This window comes from Thalassophryne amazonica, chromosome 6 (assembly GCF_902500255.1).
Source record: "Thalassophryne amazonica chromosome 6, fThaAma1.1, whole genome shotgun sequence".
NCBI lineage: Eukaryota > Metazoa > Chordata > Actinopteri > Batrachoidiformes > Batrachoididae > Thalassophryne > Thalassophryne amazonica.
In genome coordinates, this window is record NC_047108.1 from 20712096 (window position 1) to 20731215 (window position 19120).

Genomic DNA, 19120 nt, shown 5'->3' on the forward strand with positions numbered 1-19120 from the left:
CTCACAATGGCGCACGGCGCGCCGCGCTCCGAGCCACAATCGACAGGCAGAAACCACCATTTAATTCTAAACGGATGGCTGTGTCGATCCGGGGACCGTTGTGTGCAATTTCTCTGGTTATCACAAGAGCTGGACATCAGCCATTTTCCGGCAGATTTCACTTTTAACAAGAGATTTTGTCATGGAAAGCCGCGCGGAGGCTTCGCGCGTCACGACGGAGCCGCTGATGGAGCGAGACAAAGAACACCTCCGTTTTGGAGTGTTAGAGGACAAGTTGGAACATGCCTATCTCGGCTTTCAGTGGCTTACCAGTCGAGTGAGTATAAGAGAAATTGTGGAGAGCTGGGCATGTCCCAACTTGTCCTCTGACCTCCAAAATAGAGGTGTTCTTTGTCTCGCTCCATCAGCGAATCGGTCCGTGACGCGCGAAGCCTCCGCGCGGCTTTCCATGACAAAATCTCTTGTTAAAAGTGAAATCTGCCGGAAAATGGCTGATGTCCAGCTCTTGTGATAACCAGAGAAATTGCACACGACGGTCCCGGATCGACACAGCGATCCGTTTAGAAATGATGTGGTGGTTTCTGCCTGTCGATCGCGGCTCGGAGTGCGGCACACCGTGCGCCATTGTGGGCCATCCTTAAAGCGGTAGTAACACTTGTTAATCTCTGTGAAGCCCATAAAATTTTCACCGAAAGCCATGTGAATTTTCCGAATGGTTTCCAGCTGCCTGTCTCTAACAGTTTCTGAAAAAATTCTGATGGAACAAAGCCCAAATCATTCCACCATTTCCTGACAATGAAAAAACAACGAGAGGGGTGGACCAGTGCTCACTCAAAGCCTGCCCACAGGCGAATGACGCAACTGACAGGCGTGAAAAAACTCACGAATGCTCACAAAGGTTCAAGCTTAGCTGACGTAAAAACATATGAATCAAATCCATATATTTTTTGCATAAAATAAAATGGTCGGATACTTTTCTCACAGACACTCGTTGAAAATTTTCAGCATGCCCAAAAATTTTTAAGTAGCTCAGTGTATTAGGACGTACATCAATGTGCTTCAGCGTGCTCTTAACTTACAAAAAACGTAAGGGCCTTTCACACCGGAGGCATCAGCCTGACGCGTCAATGCCTCTCAACGCGTCATAAGGTCAGATGCTTCGCTTCGGAAGCAGCAAGGGGGACAGAGATTGCTACATCACACTCTGGTTGGTTCCACAACCTGAAGAAATCCACCATCTTGGATTTGCGCCTGTAGAACCATAAGTTGGTTCCACTCCTCCAGCCAAGGCAAAGGAGTCGGTATCGGGTTATTTGGTCATGTGACTTTTAGTCAGGATTCTGACATTTTGCTGATTGGCTGAGACACGCCGCTCTCTGATTGGCTGCAGCCTTTGTTTACAACGTTTCAAACCTCCAAATGTTTTCTGTTGCCGTGCGAATTCCAGACACACAAAGCAAATACCTGGTTTCCATTTTTGGTTTGACAGGGGTGAGATAACTCCCACCCCTGACATCTGCGACATTTTGCAATAGTTTGTCTCACTTTTCAAGTCTTTCGGTTTGTTTTTCACATTTTCAGCGGTTACGCCACAGCTAATCACAGAATGTGGCATGATAGCCAATAGTGGCCGATGTATCAGATGGACCAATCACAGCCATGTTTTCAAAAACACGCTACCAGTCTCTTTGTACAAGAAACTGTGGTACCAGTACTAGTAGAACCACAAAAAAAGCTTTTAAAAACAGCAGTAGAACGATTTTCCCATCACCCGGCTGGGAGAAGTTTTTTTTTCAGCTACTTTTCAGAGTGACGCCGACCGAGGGAGGACTGATGACTTGAGGGGATATCCGTTGAACCGCAATAGCGGGCCGACCCGCACAGACAAGCCGGGGTTCAAGCATCATCAATGGGCAGACAGAGGCAGGCAGCCGGGGTGACGGAGCAAACCCACTCAGTCTGAAATCTCCCACTTTTTGGATATATGCAAAGTCCAGTTTGACCAACAGAGTTTAGTTCTGCAGCTTTATCATGTTGAGAATAATATAATAATAAAACGTGATGTTTACTGCACTGCTGTGAAGGTTTAATGATATGCTAACATTAGCTTAGCCTTTTAGCACAGTTGATCTGAGTGAATGCTTTAATTTGTAAATGGTTCAGTTTTTTCTTTTTTCTTATTTTTTTTTACCAAATAAAGCTACAGCTTTTTTCGGAGACCATAAAAGCTCAACTTTAAAACTTAGTTTTTTTTCAGGCGTTTTATTCCGTAGTTTTTTCCATTTTGTTTTTTATATATATATATATATATATATATATATATATATATATATATATATATATATATAACGACCTAAATACAGAAGAAGACATCTCTGCTCTTCAAAATAGGAGAAAAGTGTCTTCAGCAACACCACCAGAGGTCAAAGCTGCAGAAGAGACCTTCATCTGGTCCTGAGAATCCAGCATAACATCACCTCCTTCTAAATAAAAGGCTCTTTAAACAGCAACTATTTTATTATTTTTTAAAAAGCTGTTTTTTTTTATAGTTTAACAATAAATAAATATATCCAAAAAGTGAGATTTCGGACTAAGTGGGTCAACCCCGCTCTCCTCATTTCTTTTATTATACCATTCTAAAACTTCTGATAGTTTTTCAAGTGTAACTGCCATGAATTTTAGCTCATTATTTTACTCTTGTGTGAATCTTAGGAGTTTTTTTTTTTCTACCCTCCCTGTTTCTTTTATTACTGTTTCTACCAGCCCTGCAGGAAGTCTGGGGTCCCCTGCTAGAGCTATTGCCCCCGCGACCCGATCCCGGTGTAGCAGTTTATCTTCCCCCCTGGATAACTTCCCTCTTCCCCCCACCATGGCTACTCTCCCCCCAATATCCTGCCAAGATATGTTTGTCAGTATGTACGTTTGTTTTTTTGTTTGTAATCATTGCATTTTTCACCTTTAACTCACTGTGCAACACACAGCTTACATTGCAGACTCTTGCAACTTCACATATAGCAGCCCTAGTAAGGCACATTTCAGGACACACAAGTATCAAGGTCAAAGGTCAAGGTCACAGGAAGATCAAACATTAAATTCAACTAAACTTTCCTGTTTGCAATCTTTGAAATTTTGCCTCCAAATTTGGCATGCACATAGTAATAGGCCTTACCCATTACCTGGGATAAGTGATTGATCTAGACCTTCAGCATTTCACTTGAGGTCAAATGTCACCTAAATTAGGTCAAACTTCAGATTACAGTAAAACATGTCATGTAATACGTCAAATTAATAATATTTTAATACATTAGAACAAGCACAGTATACGAGGTCTATTAGAAAAGTATCCGACCTTATTATTTTTTTCAAAAACCATATGGATTTGAATCACGTGTGATTACATCAGACATGCTTGAACCCTCGTGGGCATGCGAGAGTTTTTTCACGCCTGTCGGTTACGTCATTCGCCTGTGGGCAGTCTTTGAGTGAGGAGTCGCCCACCCTCTCGTCGTTTTTTCATTGTTTAGGAATGGCTCAGAGACTGCTGCTTTGTTTGATCAAAATTTTTTCAAAACTGTAAGGCACAACTGAGTGGACACCATTCGATAAATTCAGCTGGTTTTCGGTAAAAATTTTAACGGCTGATGAGAGATTTTGGTCTGGTAGTGTCGCTTTAAGGACGGCCCACGGCGCCTGACGGCGATCTGCACTTCGAGGCGGCAGCGTCTCGCTGTTTCAAGTTGAAAACTTCCACATTTCAGGCTCTGTTGACCCAGGAAGTCGTCAGAGAACAGAGAACTTTCAGAAGAAGTCGGCATGAGGAGTTTATTCGGACATTCCATTGTTAACGGACATTTTGTAATGAAAGAACGTGCGGGCAGAGTCGCATGTCGGGTCGGACCCGACCGCGGGGGGTCGCGACAGGAAAAACACCTCCGTTGGAAACCTTAATGGGCAAGTTGGAACATGCCCAAGCTGTTAAACAATTTCTCAGTTACTCACTTGTTGAAAGCCATCAAAAGCCGCCTGAATTTTACAAATGGTTTTCAACACGGAGGTGTTTTTCCTGTCGCGGTGCACACAGATTCACCGAGTCGTCACGGAAACGACTCGGCGAATTTGCGCGGACATCTTTCATTAAAAAATGTCCTTAAACAGTGGAATGTCCGCATAAAGTCCTCATGCCGGCCTCTTCTGAATCTTCTCTGTTCTCTCAAGACGTCCTGGGTGAATTAAGCCTTAACGTCCCGCTCCGTGGGAAGTCCTTACACCGACAGAAACACCCCATAATCTCTCATCAGCCGTTAAACTTTTCACCGAAAACCAGCTTAATTTCTTGAATAGTGTCCACTCGGATATTCCTCACAGGTCCAGAAAAAAGTTTGATAAAGCAACGCGCGCTGCCTCGAGCAGCGTGTGAAACAAAGGAATTCAGCCGAGAGGGCGGGACCACATCTCACTCAAGGCCTGCCCACAGGGAAATGACGTCACCAACACGCGTGAAAAAACTCACGCATGCGCACGAGGGTTCAAGCATGATTGGTGTAATCGCACGTCATTCAAATCCATATAGTTAAAAAAATAAATAAATAAATAACAGGGTCGGTTTATTATCTAATAGACCTCGTAGTTATATGATTACAAATAGATAAAACTTTAATTATAAGTAAAATGTTCATTACAGCAAACTATTGCTATTATATTGGGTGTTGAAAACTAACATAAATGAAATAACTGATTTTTGCAGGGTAGAGAAGGGTCTAGTCCAGGGATGTCATTCTTTTGAATACATTTGATCTTCAGTTATTGTGGGGTCATGCAGTTGCTGTGTAGTTCAACACCAGTTGGGACTCATTCATGCTACTAAAACTTGAAACCGCTTTGCTGTAATATTTACTGGATAAAAATAATTTGAACACGTCTTTATTCATTCTTCACCTGCCAAGCTGCTCGTTCATTGAGAATCACACTGTTTCAAATAATCAGATTTGTCCATTTCATGCTACAGTTATATTATTCTGTTGATTCCTATCTGACACTCTTTATATTTATGACCTAGTTTGTACAAAAGAGATTTGAGAAAGGTGGCAGACATTATAGGGCTACTATCAACATTAACACTTGTCCGATTGTCCGGGACATATGTAAAATGTGATCGGACAAGCAATAGCTCTAAATCGTTGTCTGACCGGACAAGTTGTTTTCTTATTTACATCACGTCTTGTCTCGCACCTCGCAAGAAAGCATCTTCGGCTTTTCCCGCCACTCTCCACGCAGCGGACAATCGGAAAACATGATACCACAGGGTTCTCCCCAGACAATGGAACAACGGCGCCGCACCATCAGTGTTATGACCTTATGCGTAGCCAGGGGTGGGCCTGGATAGGCCTGGGCCCGCCCACTTGTCAGCCAGGCCCACCCCATCCAATGAGAAGGCTGAGTCGACACTCGACAGTCACCTGTTGTTGCCTCATTGTATTCCTATGATATGGTATTGCATTAGCACTGAGCGACAATTAATAAATTTTGTCAAAAAAATCTGGTTCACCTTCTGTGATTTTTATTCATTCATTTTCAGAGTACAGTGGTCCCTCGCTATAACGCGGTTTACCTTTCGCGGCCTCGCAGTTTCGCGGATTTCTTTTAGTGCAATTTTGCATGCTTTTTTTTTTAAAAAGCATGCACTGTGTTCTGCGTCCTTATCAGGCGGGCCAGTCACAGCACCGGTCGGCATCACCGTGATTGCTCTCACTGCCTCCGATGCGCTTTCTGCGCGCTCGGTAAACGCAACAGCGGGCCACTCACACCGCCCTCCTGTCTGCTGTGCGGAATTGCGCCAAATCTGGCAACAGGTCCAGAGACTATGCTAAAGTGTATAAAGTGTGTAGTGAGGGGTTTTACAGCCTTAAAACGTCTATAATAATCGCAAAAAATAGCGCTGACTATTTCGCGGATTTCGTTTATCGCGGGTTATTTTTAGAACATAACTTTATCATTCATAATTCATTTTGTTGTGTGAAATAGTATATACATAGTATAATAAAAGCACACATCAGTACATTAAAATACAATGATAAGCACCCATAAAAACATTAATTTAAAATCCCATCAATATTATGAGGTTAAAAAGAAGCACACATCAAGCCTCAAATAATCTTGATATTAAAATACATTCTTTTTATACCATTTAAACTTAAACTGAGGTGGTATAATATCTGTCATAATTAATTTTAAAAGAATTTACATCAGGTGAGAGTACAATGTGTTCAGGGAGGCTGATAGACAAACATATAACTCTATTACTAAAATTAAACTTTCTAATATTAAGACGTGGTCTTTTCACTTCCACAGTGAGTTCATGGCCTCTAAGGCCAAGATACCTACGTCTAGTAAATAAAATATTGGGGTCTATTGCCTCAAAACCATGTAAAATTTTATACATTTCAATTAGGTCACCCCAAACTCTTCTATCCTCAAGTGTTGTTAAACCTAATTCACTTAATCTTTCCTCATAACTCAAATTTTGCAACCCAGGTTGTGGTCCCGCGATAAATGAGGGACCACATTTTTCCTCAAATAAATAGTCTTCTGCGGGCCCTCATCACAATGCCAATAACAACATGCACTGTCGAACGGCTGTTTTCTACTGTTAATCGGATAAAAACATCCATGTTGACTCACAGACTGAATGCGCTCTCCGTGCTTTCCCTTGAAAGAGAACTGACTATGATGACGTGATAAGAGAGTTCAACAAAAAACCCTGTCGTCTCCTGCTGTAGCATGCATTAAAAGGATTCGTCAAATGTAAGTGTGAGACCATTAATTACTTTTTTCTTCTAAATAGGCCTAATTGTTAATATTATATTGCAACTGCCATGAATCATGTTGGTGTCCATTCTGATGGTTTTTAATTTGGCCGCTGAGCCATGGTTTCCATTGTTTATCAATTTCATAATTTGGACGCCGAGCCAATCTGTTTTCATGTTGCGGATATATTTTGAATTTTTATTTACAGGACTAAGCGTTGCGTTTCTGCTTGCATTGTCCATGGGGTGCTTGTGTCTGACACTTTCATCTGTGTAACTGCACACAGCATCTGTGCAGTTGGCTGAGATGTGTTCCTCATTAAACTTGGAATTCATTTTTGAAACAATGCCTTATTTAAATACCTACTGACGTCTTGGGTTTAGGCCGAGTCAAATAGGCTGCCAGACTTGCACTGAATGTGTGTGTGTGTGTGGGGGGGGGGGGGGGGGGGGGGGGGGGCGCTGCACTGTAGCTTGCATTATCCATGAAGAGTACTTGTGTCTGACGTGTCGCGTCTGTGTGCTCACTTTGCCAGTGCTGTAGGCTAAGTGATAACGTTGCTTGCGATGTCCAAACGAGGCATACGTTTTCAAACGCTGTATTATAATACCTACACCTTACCTACAACCCCCAAGGTTGGGCTCGTCTGATTTTTTCTGGGCCCACCCGTTTTATGATTTCTGCCTACGCCCCTGGTTATGACAGCACCGTCACACTCTACCCTGCTGTCAGGTAGTTTTTTAAAATACAGCCAGGCTGTTTGTGCTGAACTGCCCGCTCCCCTCTCCCCCGCTGGCAGGCTGCAACTCAGAGAGCCGAGCAGCGCTGCAGCGGGAAAAAAAAACTCCGTCATCTTCAGATAAAAAGAGCTCCTTCTGCTTGCATAGCTCCAGAAATTCATTTATAGGCTTTATTTTACAGTTGAAAGCCTTCATGTTTCCAAAGTTTGCTCAAATACGGTGTGAGAGTGAAGAGTCTCGTTCCCTCACAGAGAGAGAGGAGGAAAGAGTGTTAGCGGACGCTACAACTGTAAAAAAGCAGCAAAACAATTTTAATCAACAATCATCTTCACCACACAGCCTCAGTGAAACAGTAAAGTGTGAAAAACTGATTCAGAAAGTTTTTTTCATCCAGGATTCATCTTTAAAAGAGCAGATTTACTCCTTTACTTCTTCCAGAATAATTTTTTTTCATTTTCTTTTTATTATTGTTGTTTATGCATCAGTGACACCAGATCAAATTACTTGTATGTGAGAACTTACTTGGCAATAAATTTGATTCTGATTTGACAATCAAATCAGTTCAGATTTAGCTCTTGTTCAAACAAGACAATTAGGGGTTATATTGGTTTTTTTTTTTAAATAAGTATGCAATTCCAGAGAGGTTCCGGGAACCACGTGACCAAGATGGCAGCTTAGCGCTGTGGCTCCGACACCGTGTCCTTGTTTTTATGAACAAAACCCTTATTAACTGCCCACTTTCACTTTACACGCTGCGTGGGGGTCATGTCAAAGACAACGTCCATGAAACACTGCGATCTTTTCACCCGCGGACGCAAAACGAGTACCAGAATGACCCCGACAAAGCTCCAGGATAGCACGGATGCTAATGCTACTACTAACATGGAGAGTGCTAATATGGCTAGCATCGAAGATGTACTGTCGGAACTAAAGTCAATGCGCACAGACTTTGGAGGAAGACTCGATGGTATTGACCAAAGATTGAGCAACATGTCATCCGCCCTCACAACGTTAGAGAGTAACCTAACACAGACAATACAAGACGTCTCTGCAAACACGACTCGCATTGAGCAGGCCGAAGCCCGCATAGCCGCATCCGAAACTAAACAGGCGGAAGCCGACACAACTCTACAAACCACTCTTAAGCTCATTGCTTCCCTGGAGGCTAAATTGGAGGATGTGGAAAATCGTGGAAGAGGTAAAAATCTCCGCGTGTTTGGAATATTCTACAGCTAGCCAGGCCCCTGTAGTCGGTGCGGACCAAGGTAGCTTAGCCGCCGTTAGTTCCCCCCTGGCAGATCCCAAGCAGCCGGGAAAGCAGGCCGACTGGGTGACTGTGAGGAGGAAGCGTAGCCCTAAACAGAACCCCCGTGTACACCGCCAACCCGTTCACATCTCTAACCGTTTTTCCCCACTCGACGACACACCCGCCGAGGATCAAACTCTGGTTATTGGCGACTCTGTTTTGAGAAATGTGAAGTTAGCGACACCAGCAACCATAGTCAATTGTCTTCCGGAGGCCAGAGCAGGCGACATTGAAGGAAATTTGAAACTGCTGGCTAAGGCTAAGCGTAAATTTGGTAAGATTGTAATTCACGTCGGCAGTAATGACACCCGGTTACGCCAATCGGAGGTCACTAAAATTAACATTAAATCGGTGTGTAACTTTGCAAAAACAATGTCGGACTCTGTAGTTTTCTCTGGGCCCCTCCCCAATCGGACCGGAAGTGACATGTTTAGCCGCATGTTCTCCTTGAATTGCTGGCTGTCTGAGTGGTGTCCAAAAAATGAGGTGGGCTTCATAGATAATTGGTAAAGCTTCTGGGGAAAACCTGGTCTTGTTAGGAGAGACGGCATCCATCGTACTTTGGATGGAGCAGCTCTCATTTCTAGAAATCTGGCCAATTTTCTTAAATCCTCCAAACCGTGACTATCCAGGGTTGGGACCAGGATGCAGAGTTGTAGTCTTACACACCTCTCTGCAGCTTCTCTCCCCCTGCCATCCCCTCATTACCCCATCCCCGTAGAGACGGTGCCTGCTCCCAGACTACCAATAACCAGCAAAAATCTATTTAAGCATAAAAATTCAAAAAGAAAAAATAATATAGCACCTTCAACTGCACCACAGACTAAAACAGTTAAATGTGGTCTGTTAAACATTAGGTCTCTCTCTTCTAAGTCCCTGTTAGTAAATGATATAATAATTGATCAACATATTGATTTATTCTGCCTTACAGAAACCTGGTTACAGCAGGATGAATATGTTAGTCAACACCCCCGAGTCACACTAACTGTCAGAATGCTCGTAGCACGGGCCGAGGCGGAGGATTAGCAGCAATCTTCCATTCCAGCTTATTAATTAATCAAAAACCCAGACAGAGCTTTAATTCATTTGAAAGCTTGTCTCTTAGTCTTGTCCATCCAAATTGGAAGTCCCAAAAACCAGTTTTATTTGTTATTATCTATCGTCCACCTGGTCGTTACTGTGAGTTTCTCTGAATTTTCAGACCTTTTGTCTGACTTAGTGCTTAGCTCAGATAAGATAATTATAGTGGGCGATTTTAACATCCACACAGATGCTGAGAATGACAGCCTCAACACTGCATTTAATCTATTATTAGACTCTATTGGCTTTGCTCAAAAAGTAAATGAGTCCACCCACCACTTTAATCATATCTTAGATCTTGTTCTGACTTATGGTATGGAAATAGAAGACTTAACAGTATTCCCTGAAAACTCCCTTCTGTCTGATCATTTCTTAATAACATTTACATTTACTCTGATGGACTACCCAGCAGTGGGGAATAAGTTTCATTACACTAGAAGTCTTTCAGAAAGCGCTGTAACTAGGTTTAAGGATATGATTCCTTCTTTATGTTCTCTAATGCCATATACCAACACAGTGCAGAGTAGCTACCTAAACTCTGTAAGGGAGATAGAGTATCTCGTCAATAGTTTTACATCCTCATTGAAGACAACTTTGGATGCTGTAGCTCCTCTGAAAAAGAGAGCTTTAAATCAGAAGTGTCTGACTCCGTGGTATAACTCACAAACTCGTAGCTTAAAGCAGTTAACCCGTAAGTTGGAGAGGAAATGGCGTCTCACTAATTTAGAAGATCTTCACTTAGCCTGGAAAAAGAGTCCGTTGCTCTATAAAAAAGCCCTCCGTAAAGCTAGGACATCTTTCTACTCATCACTAATTGAAGAAAATAAGCACTGTAGCCAGGCACTGTAGCCAGGCTGACAAAGAGTCAGAGCTCTATTGAGCTGAGTATTCCATTAACTTTAACTAGTAATGACTTCATGACTTTCTTTGCTAACAAAATTTTAACTATTAGAGAAAAAATTACTCATAACCATCCCAAAGACGTATCGTTATCTTTGGCTGCTTTCAGTGATGCCGGTATTTGGTTAGACTCTTTCTCTCCGATTGTTCTGTCTGAGTTATTTTCATTAGTTACTTCATCCAAACCATCAACATGTTTATTAGACCCCATTCCTACCAGGCTGCTCAAGGAAGCCCTACCATTATTTAATGCTTCGATCTTAATATGATCAATCTATCTTTGTTAGTTGGCTATGTACCACAGGCTTTTAAGGTGGCAGTAATTAAACCATTACTTAAAAAGCCATCACTTGACCCAGCTATCTTAGCTAATTATAGGCCAATCTCCAACCTTCCTTTTCTCTCAAAATTCTTGAAAGGGTAGTTGTAAAACAGCTAACTGATCATCTGCAGAGGAATGGTCTATTTGAAGAGTTTCAGTCAGGTTTTAGAATTCATCATAGTACAGAAACAGCATTAGTGAAGGTTACAAATGATCTTCTTATGGCCTCGGACAGTGGACTCATCTCTGTGCTTGTTCTGTTAGACCTCAGTGCTGCTTTTGATACTGTTGACCATAAAATGTTATTACAGAGATTAGAGCATGCCATAGGTATTAAAGGCACTGCGCTGCGGTGGTTTGAATCATATTTGTCTAATAGATTACAATTTGTTCATGTAAATGGGGAATCTTCTTCACAGACTAAAGTTAATTATGGAGTTCCACAAGGTTCTGTGCTAGGACCAATTTTATTCACTTTATACATGCTTCCCTTAGGCAGTATTATTAGACGGTATTGCTTAAATTTTCATTGTTACGCAGATGATACCCAGCTTTATCTATCCATGAAGCCAGAGGACACACACCAATTAGCTAAACTGCAGGATTGTCTTACAGACATAAAGACATGGATGACCTCTAATTTCCTGCTTTTAAACTCAGATAAAACTGAAGTTATTGTACTTGGCCCCACAAATCTTAGAAACATGGTGTCTAACCAGATCCTTACTCTGGATGGCATTACCCTGACCTCTAGTAATACTGTGAGAAATCTTGGAGTCATTTTTGATCAGGATATGTCATTCAAAGCGCATATTAAACAAATATGTAGGACTGCTTTTTTGCATTTACGCAATATCTCTAAAATCAGAAAGGTCTTGTCTCAGAGTGATGCTGAAAAACTAATTCATGCATTTATTTCCTCTAGGCTGGACTATTGTAATTCATTATTATCAGGTTGTCCTAAAAGTTCCCTAAAAAGCCTTCAGTTAATTCAAAATGCTGCAGCTAGAGTACTGACGGGGACTAGAAGGAGAGAGCATATCTCACCCATATTGGCCTCTCTTCATTGGCTTCCTGTTAATTCTAGAATAGAATTTAAAATTCTTCTTCTTACTTATAAGGTTTTGAATAATCAGGTCCCATCTTATCTTAGGGACCTCGTAGTACCATATCACCCCAATAGAGCGCTTCGCTCTCAGACTGCAGGCTTACTTGTAGTTCCTAGGGTTTGTAAGAGTAGAATGGGAGGCAGAGCCTTCAGCTTTCAGGCTCCTCTCCTGTGGAACCAGCTCCCAATTCAGATCAGGGAGACAGACACCCTCTCTACTTTTAAGATTAGGCTTAAAACTTTCCTTTTTGCTAAAGCTTATAGTTAGGGCTGGATCAGGTGACCCTGAACCATCCCTTAGTTATGCTGCTATAGACGTAGACTGCTGGGGGGTTCCCATGATGCACTGTTTCTTTCTCTTTTTGCTCTGTATGCACCACTCTGCATTTAATCATTAGTGATCGATCTCTGCTCTCTTCCACAGCATGTCTTTTTCCTGGTTCTCTCCCTCAGCCCCAACCAGTCCCAGCAGAAGACTGCCCCTCCCTGAGCCTGGTTCTGCTGGAGGTTTCTTCCTGTTAAAAGGGAGTTTTTCCTTCCCACTGTAGCCAAGTGCTTGCTCACAGGGGGTCGTTTTGACCGTTGGGGTTTTACATAATTATTGTATGGCCTTGCCTTACAATATAAAGCGCCTTGGGGCAACTGTTTGTTGTGATTTGGCGCTATATAAAAAAATTGATTGATTGATTGATTGAATAGCAGACTTATCGACTATATTACTGAGATGCTACCGAAATGGCTGGGCCTGGCGCACCGTTCATTTACATTGGAACGAGCCCACCGTACATTAGCAACAGCCAGACCGGGCCAGAACAGAGCCGTCCTGATGCGGTTTCTAAACTTCCAAGAGAGAGAGTTTGTTTACCGAGAAGCAAGAAAGCAACAAATTTTGCACGATGGTCAGAGGATCACGTTTGCACAAGACTTCTCGACCGAAACAGCCCGGACAAGAAAGAACTTTCAACCCGTCATCAAGAACTTCATCGACATTAATGCTTTCCGTGGGTTTCAATACAATCCATGTAGGATCAGAATTCTTCATGACAGCAAGAGCCACCTTTTTTCCCACACCTAAGGATGCAGAGGAATTCTACAGGCGGCTCCAAGGTTCCACAAGGTCACCGGTGACGTTTGAATTTAAACGTGTGGTAATATGTGGATCAAGAATTTCTTGATATAAAACAAACATTTCTAAGCCGGTGATACCTGATAAATACAGGGTTTGTTTTTGTTTTGTTTTTTTCTTATGCCTATATTTTCACTTAAAACATTTTTTGTTTATTTACCAAGCTAAGCTTCAGTAACTCAAGTTTATAGTTGGCAGTTATAATTTGGATATCAACAACAATATATACAGTATACTGTTATTTTTACTTCTTTCATTGTTATACTTATTTCAAGGGGGTTAAGAGACATTAAAACTAACATGGTGTTGGGGTGCCGATGTTGGAACAAGGGAGAAAGGTCATGTTGGTTAGCTTCTCCCCAGTATTGTGGATCGGCATCCTGGGGAACTTCAGTGTTCAAAGGGATGGGGTTCTCATTCCACTGGATGGAATACCAGGGGTGGGTAAGGGGAAGTTTAAAATATGTTCTGGGTTCAATGTGTGTGTATGTGTATGAATGTGTATGATTGTGTAAATGTGCACTTTATCAAGGAAAGAGGTATGGTGATTTTTGGTCCTAATCTTGTTTATCATAAATCACTAAATGGGAAGTAAAAAAGTAAATTTCGATGTTCTTATTACAAGCTGGAATGTCAGGGGAATGAGAAAATTAATTAAAGTGAAAAAAATATTCAATAGAATAAAGTTGTTTAAATCTAAAATTATTTACCTACAAGAATCACACCTGACTACGTAAGATATCAAAATACTAACCAAAAGATGGCCTGGCCAAGTGTTTCATGCCTGCTTCACTAGTCATGCCAGAGGGGTCTTAATTTTGATTCATAAATCAATACCATTTCGGAAATCCAAGATTATTATTGATCCAGGAGGAAGATATATTATATTACAAGGTACTATATTCTCTCAAAAGATAAATCTTATAAATATATATGGCCCCAACTATGACTCCCCATCTTTTTTTTGAAAATCTTTTTCTTAATATTTATACTTTAGATGGAATGTGTATCATGGGGGGAGACTTTAATTGCACTCTCAACCCAGTCTTAGACCGTTCATCCCAAAGTGATAGCACACATATGAAAACCAGGAAGATACTCCATAACTATATGAAAGATCTAAAACTACATGATATATGGAGGATTAGCAATCCAAATAATATTTAATATTCTTGTTTTTCAGGCAGCTTATATACGAGGTGAAATTATAAGCTTCATAGGGACTAGAAATAAAAAGTATAACAGGGAGATTAAATTAATGGAACAACAAATTAAAACTTTACAAAATGAATTTTATAACACTAATGACCCAGACAAATAGCAAAACTTAAGAATTATGAGAGCTAAATATGATAAACTAACAACTGAAAAAGTAGCAAAAAATTTAATGTGGACAAAGCAAGCATATTACAACCAGGGAGAAAAAGCAAGTAAACTGTTAGCCTGGAGGATAAAAAAATCCAATCAGACAGAGCAATTCTTAGTATAAAAACGAATTTGGATGATCTAACTTGTGACCCTCTAGAAATAAACGATAGTTTTAGGACATTTTATGAACATTTGTATAAATCAGAATGTAACGTGAACGAAGAAATCCAAAACAACTTCCTGGATAAATTACAATTTCCAAAACTGTCAGAGGAAGATAATGAAATACTGGACAAGACATTGACAATTACTGATATAAAAGAAGCAATACGAACTTTGAACAGCGGCAGAGCACCGGGGCCAGATGGGCTACCAGTAGAATTTTATAAGATGTTCAAAGATAAAGTAGCCCAGCCACTCTTAGACATGTTTAAAGAATCATACAAAATTGGGACCCTCCCAGACACCCTAAGATTAGCAACTATCACCTTCATTTTGAAACCTAACAAACCACAAACAGACTGCATCATATAGGGGAATAAGTCTCATGGGATGTGATTTGAAAATATTGTGCAAAGTGCTCTCCAAAAGACTAGAAAGGTGTATACCCAAATTGATATTGGATGACCTACAAGGATTCGTTCAACAGAGACAAGGCTATAATAATATCAGACGTGTGTTATAAATGTATTATATGAGAAACATAATGCTCGTGATACAGCAATATTGTCAGTAGATGCGCATCAAGTGTTTGATAGGATAGAATGGCATTACCTGTTGAAACTACTCCCAAGATATGGAATGGGGGAAAACTTCATCAAATGGATTAAATTGTTATATACAAACCCCACTGCCCAAGTTTTAACTAACAATAACCTCTCCAGACCATTTCATTTACAACGTTCCACAAGACAAGGGTGCCCCTTGTCACCAATTCTTTTCATACTAGCTATGGAACCCCTGGCTATAGCGGTGAGAGCCCAGGTAGGACTCTCGGGAGTCAACATTGGTGGTAGAAATCATTTGATATCCTTATTTGCGGATGACATAATATTCTTCTTAACAGACTTAAAGAACACTATTCCTAACCTGATGAACCTGCTTGAGAAATTTGGCGAATTTTCCGGATATAAAATCAATAATAGTAAATCAGTACTACTATTAATGACGAGGACAGGAAATCCCCTCCAATAAAAACCAAATTCACTATCACTACAGATGGGTTCAAATATCTGGGAGTCCAAATCACCCCAGATATAGATAAAATTGTCACTATAAATTACGATCCCCTGGTAAATGAGGTCACAGAAACACTTGGTCGCTGGTCAAGTTTACCTATTTCTATGATAGGACGCATTAATATAATAAAGATGTCAATTTTACCCAAATTTTTATATTATTTTCAAACACTTCCTTTGCCGCTACCTCGATCATTTTTTGATAACTTGAACAAAATATTCAATGAATTCATATGGAACAAGAGGAAAGCAAGACTTCGGTTCAAGCTACTTTATTTACCTTATGAAAGAGGGGGCCTTCAATTTCCAAACCTTCAATGGTAGTATATGGCAGCACAATTAACATCAGCATTACACTATTTTAGTACAGACACTCCTCCAGCTTGGGTATCCATCGAGCAACAATCAATCCCAAATTTACTAATAAATAACTATCTATATTCATCTGATATAAAACTACTCAAAAAACAAACAAAAAATCAATTTTTAAAAAACACAATAACAGTGTGGCACAATGCCCATAAACTTGTCAAAAACCCTATAACAATATCTCGTTTCTCACCTATATGGAACAATAACCAGTTCATACCAGGTAGGATGGATGGAGGATTCAAATTATGGAAAGACAAAGGCATTCAGACAATTAAGGACCTATATGTAGACGGAAAACTGCTTACATTTAATGAATTGTGTGAAAAATTCCATATCCCCAAAAAGCACTTTTTTAAATATTTACAATTAAGAAATTTCGTATCACCAAAATATGGAGAAAGTACGAACCTCCCCTGTCTATCAACAATTGAAGAAATTACTCTAAAACACCAGAAAGGGAAAGGTCTATTATCAAAATTTTACAACCTGCTCATGGTCCATTCTAAAGATTCAACATTAGATAAATTGAACGCTTGGAGGAATGACTTGCATGAAAATATAACTGAAACTGAATGGAACGAAGCATGTTTAAGAGCACAGAAACAAACAATAAATACAAGACTTAAACTACTTCAATACAAATGGCTAACAAGGACATATATAACTCCTGAAATACTTCACCATATCTCTAATAATATTCCCGACACTTGTAATAAATGTGGTAACTTTAAAGGAACTCTTGTACACTGTCTTTGGGAATGTGTGACAATTCAATTTTTTTTGGAAAAATGTAATTCAATGCTTAATGGAAATATTTAATATAAAGATTCCACTTTGTGCAAAATTATGTATATTAGGAATATATCCTGATGGCCTACTGCAAAAAAAACAAAAAAAACAAGTGAAACTATTGGATTTTGGACTTTTACAAGCTAGAAGAGTTATTGCTCTGAATTGGAAGAATATTGAAGCCCCTTCCCCAAGACAGTGGATTAAGGAACTTTCAGAATGTATAGGTCTCGAAAGACTGAAGTATATAGTCAAGGGTAAATGAAAAGATTTTGTTAAATTGTGGGAACCATATTTGAATATTATATATATGAAATAGGAAATACAGAAGTCATCTCTACATTATTATTATGCATTTTCCTTTTTGTTACTGCTGAATAGTGATATTTGAGTGGATCGTGATAAATTGAGCAATGTAAGGCTTATATGTGCACAAGTATGGATGTGTGTGTGTGCGTGTGTGTGTGAAATGTACTGTTCTTCTTGTATATTGACATGTTCATATTGTCAATTTTCCATATTGTTATATCTTTGCAAGAAAATTTAATAAAAATACTGGGAAAAAAAGTATGCAATTCCACTCAAAAATGTTGAAAAAAAAGCTAAACTGTCAACATGACAGAAAAACTTCTTTCTTTTTTTTTAAAGAAGAGAGCAAATGTTATGTCCATCAAATATTAATGTGTTTTTAAACTTTTCATTCATTTATTTTCTTAGCATAGACAGAAAAATACAAAAAAGAACTTTGATATTACAACATAAGTGTAATTTTTTTTGTTTATTATTCTTGCTTTCGATGCATCTAAAACCAGTCAAAATGACTCGCAACGCGCGCCGCGTCGGGCGATAATTGCCAACAGCACCGCTATACTAAAAATTTCTGGGGAGAACCCTGTATCATGTGTGCACGAGACCGCTGTATGGAGTGTGCGTTCGTAGCATCTTCTTGCAAGATGCTGTGGCTGGAAACATTAGATAACGAACATCGCATCGATTAACACACCTTTTGAAGAATATATTGAACAGAATGTCTTTTCTAAAACCTCCGAAACCAGGCCAGATACCAGGGAAAACACCAGTCAAACGCAAAGCATCAACTCCTGCAAGTGTAGAACCTTCAAAGAAGAGCTATGAAGAGAAAGGAAGAGAGAGGAAGTTTGTGAGTAGCTGGACACAGGATTATCCGTGGCTGGGGCACAAGGAAGAGGACAACACAATATACTGTCATGTCTGTCGGGATTTTCCTTCAATTGCGGACCAGTAAGTCATTTTTAAATGTTGAAATAAAAGAATTTGATTTGCTTTATCAAAAAACATACTGGCAAATGATCAAGCATTGAACAGTGATGAATTCAGAAAACACACAGAAGACAAGCAGATGCATATTGACATTTACCAATTATTTAAATTTTTTCCCCAATTATGAACAAATGCAGGAGAGAAACATTATGAGCTATGTCTTGGTTAACAGATTAAAAGGCTAGAGGCTATGCATGCAATATGTAATAAAATTTATTTTTTGGAAATTCAATTTTACCACCCACACAGGAGAGAAGCAATTTATGAAAAGTGTAATTTCAGTACTTCCACAGTAGCATGCTCCCAGACACCCCTAGGTGACACACGCCATTGGCGTATGTATCGCGTGCCTTTGGCACGCTTCACGCGGCTTGCGCCTGCGGCACTCGCTTGTCCGGACAACCAGCTTTTCCTATAGGACAAGTAAACCACCAGGGTTACTTGTCCTATGGACAAGTACACTAAAAAGCTTAATGTCAGTGCCTGTAGGGCCCTTATTTTCATTATGTTTCTTAAACATATGTTTCTTTGCAATCAAACTCCTTCATCTGGAACCATAAAACATCCATGAAATATAGAGTTTAAAGGTTGCTCTATCCTGATTGGGCCTTATCAAGGTTTGGGTTAATCAGTGCTGCCCTGTAGGAATGTTGCATGTCAAGGGTGGG

General features: G+C 40.2%; 1 protein-coding gene across 1 annotated transcript in view; it reads right to left on the reverse strand.

Moving 5' to 3' along the window:
* Positions 1 to 19120, reverse strand: part of LOC117511424 (G-protein coupled receptor 37-like 1) — a 31856-nt gene that overhangs the window by 3804 nt on the left and 8932 nt on the right.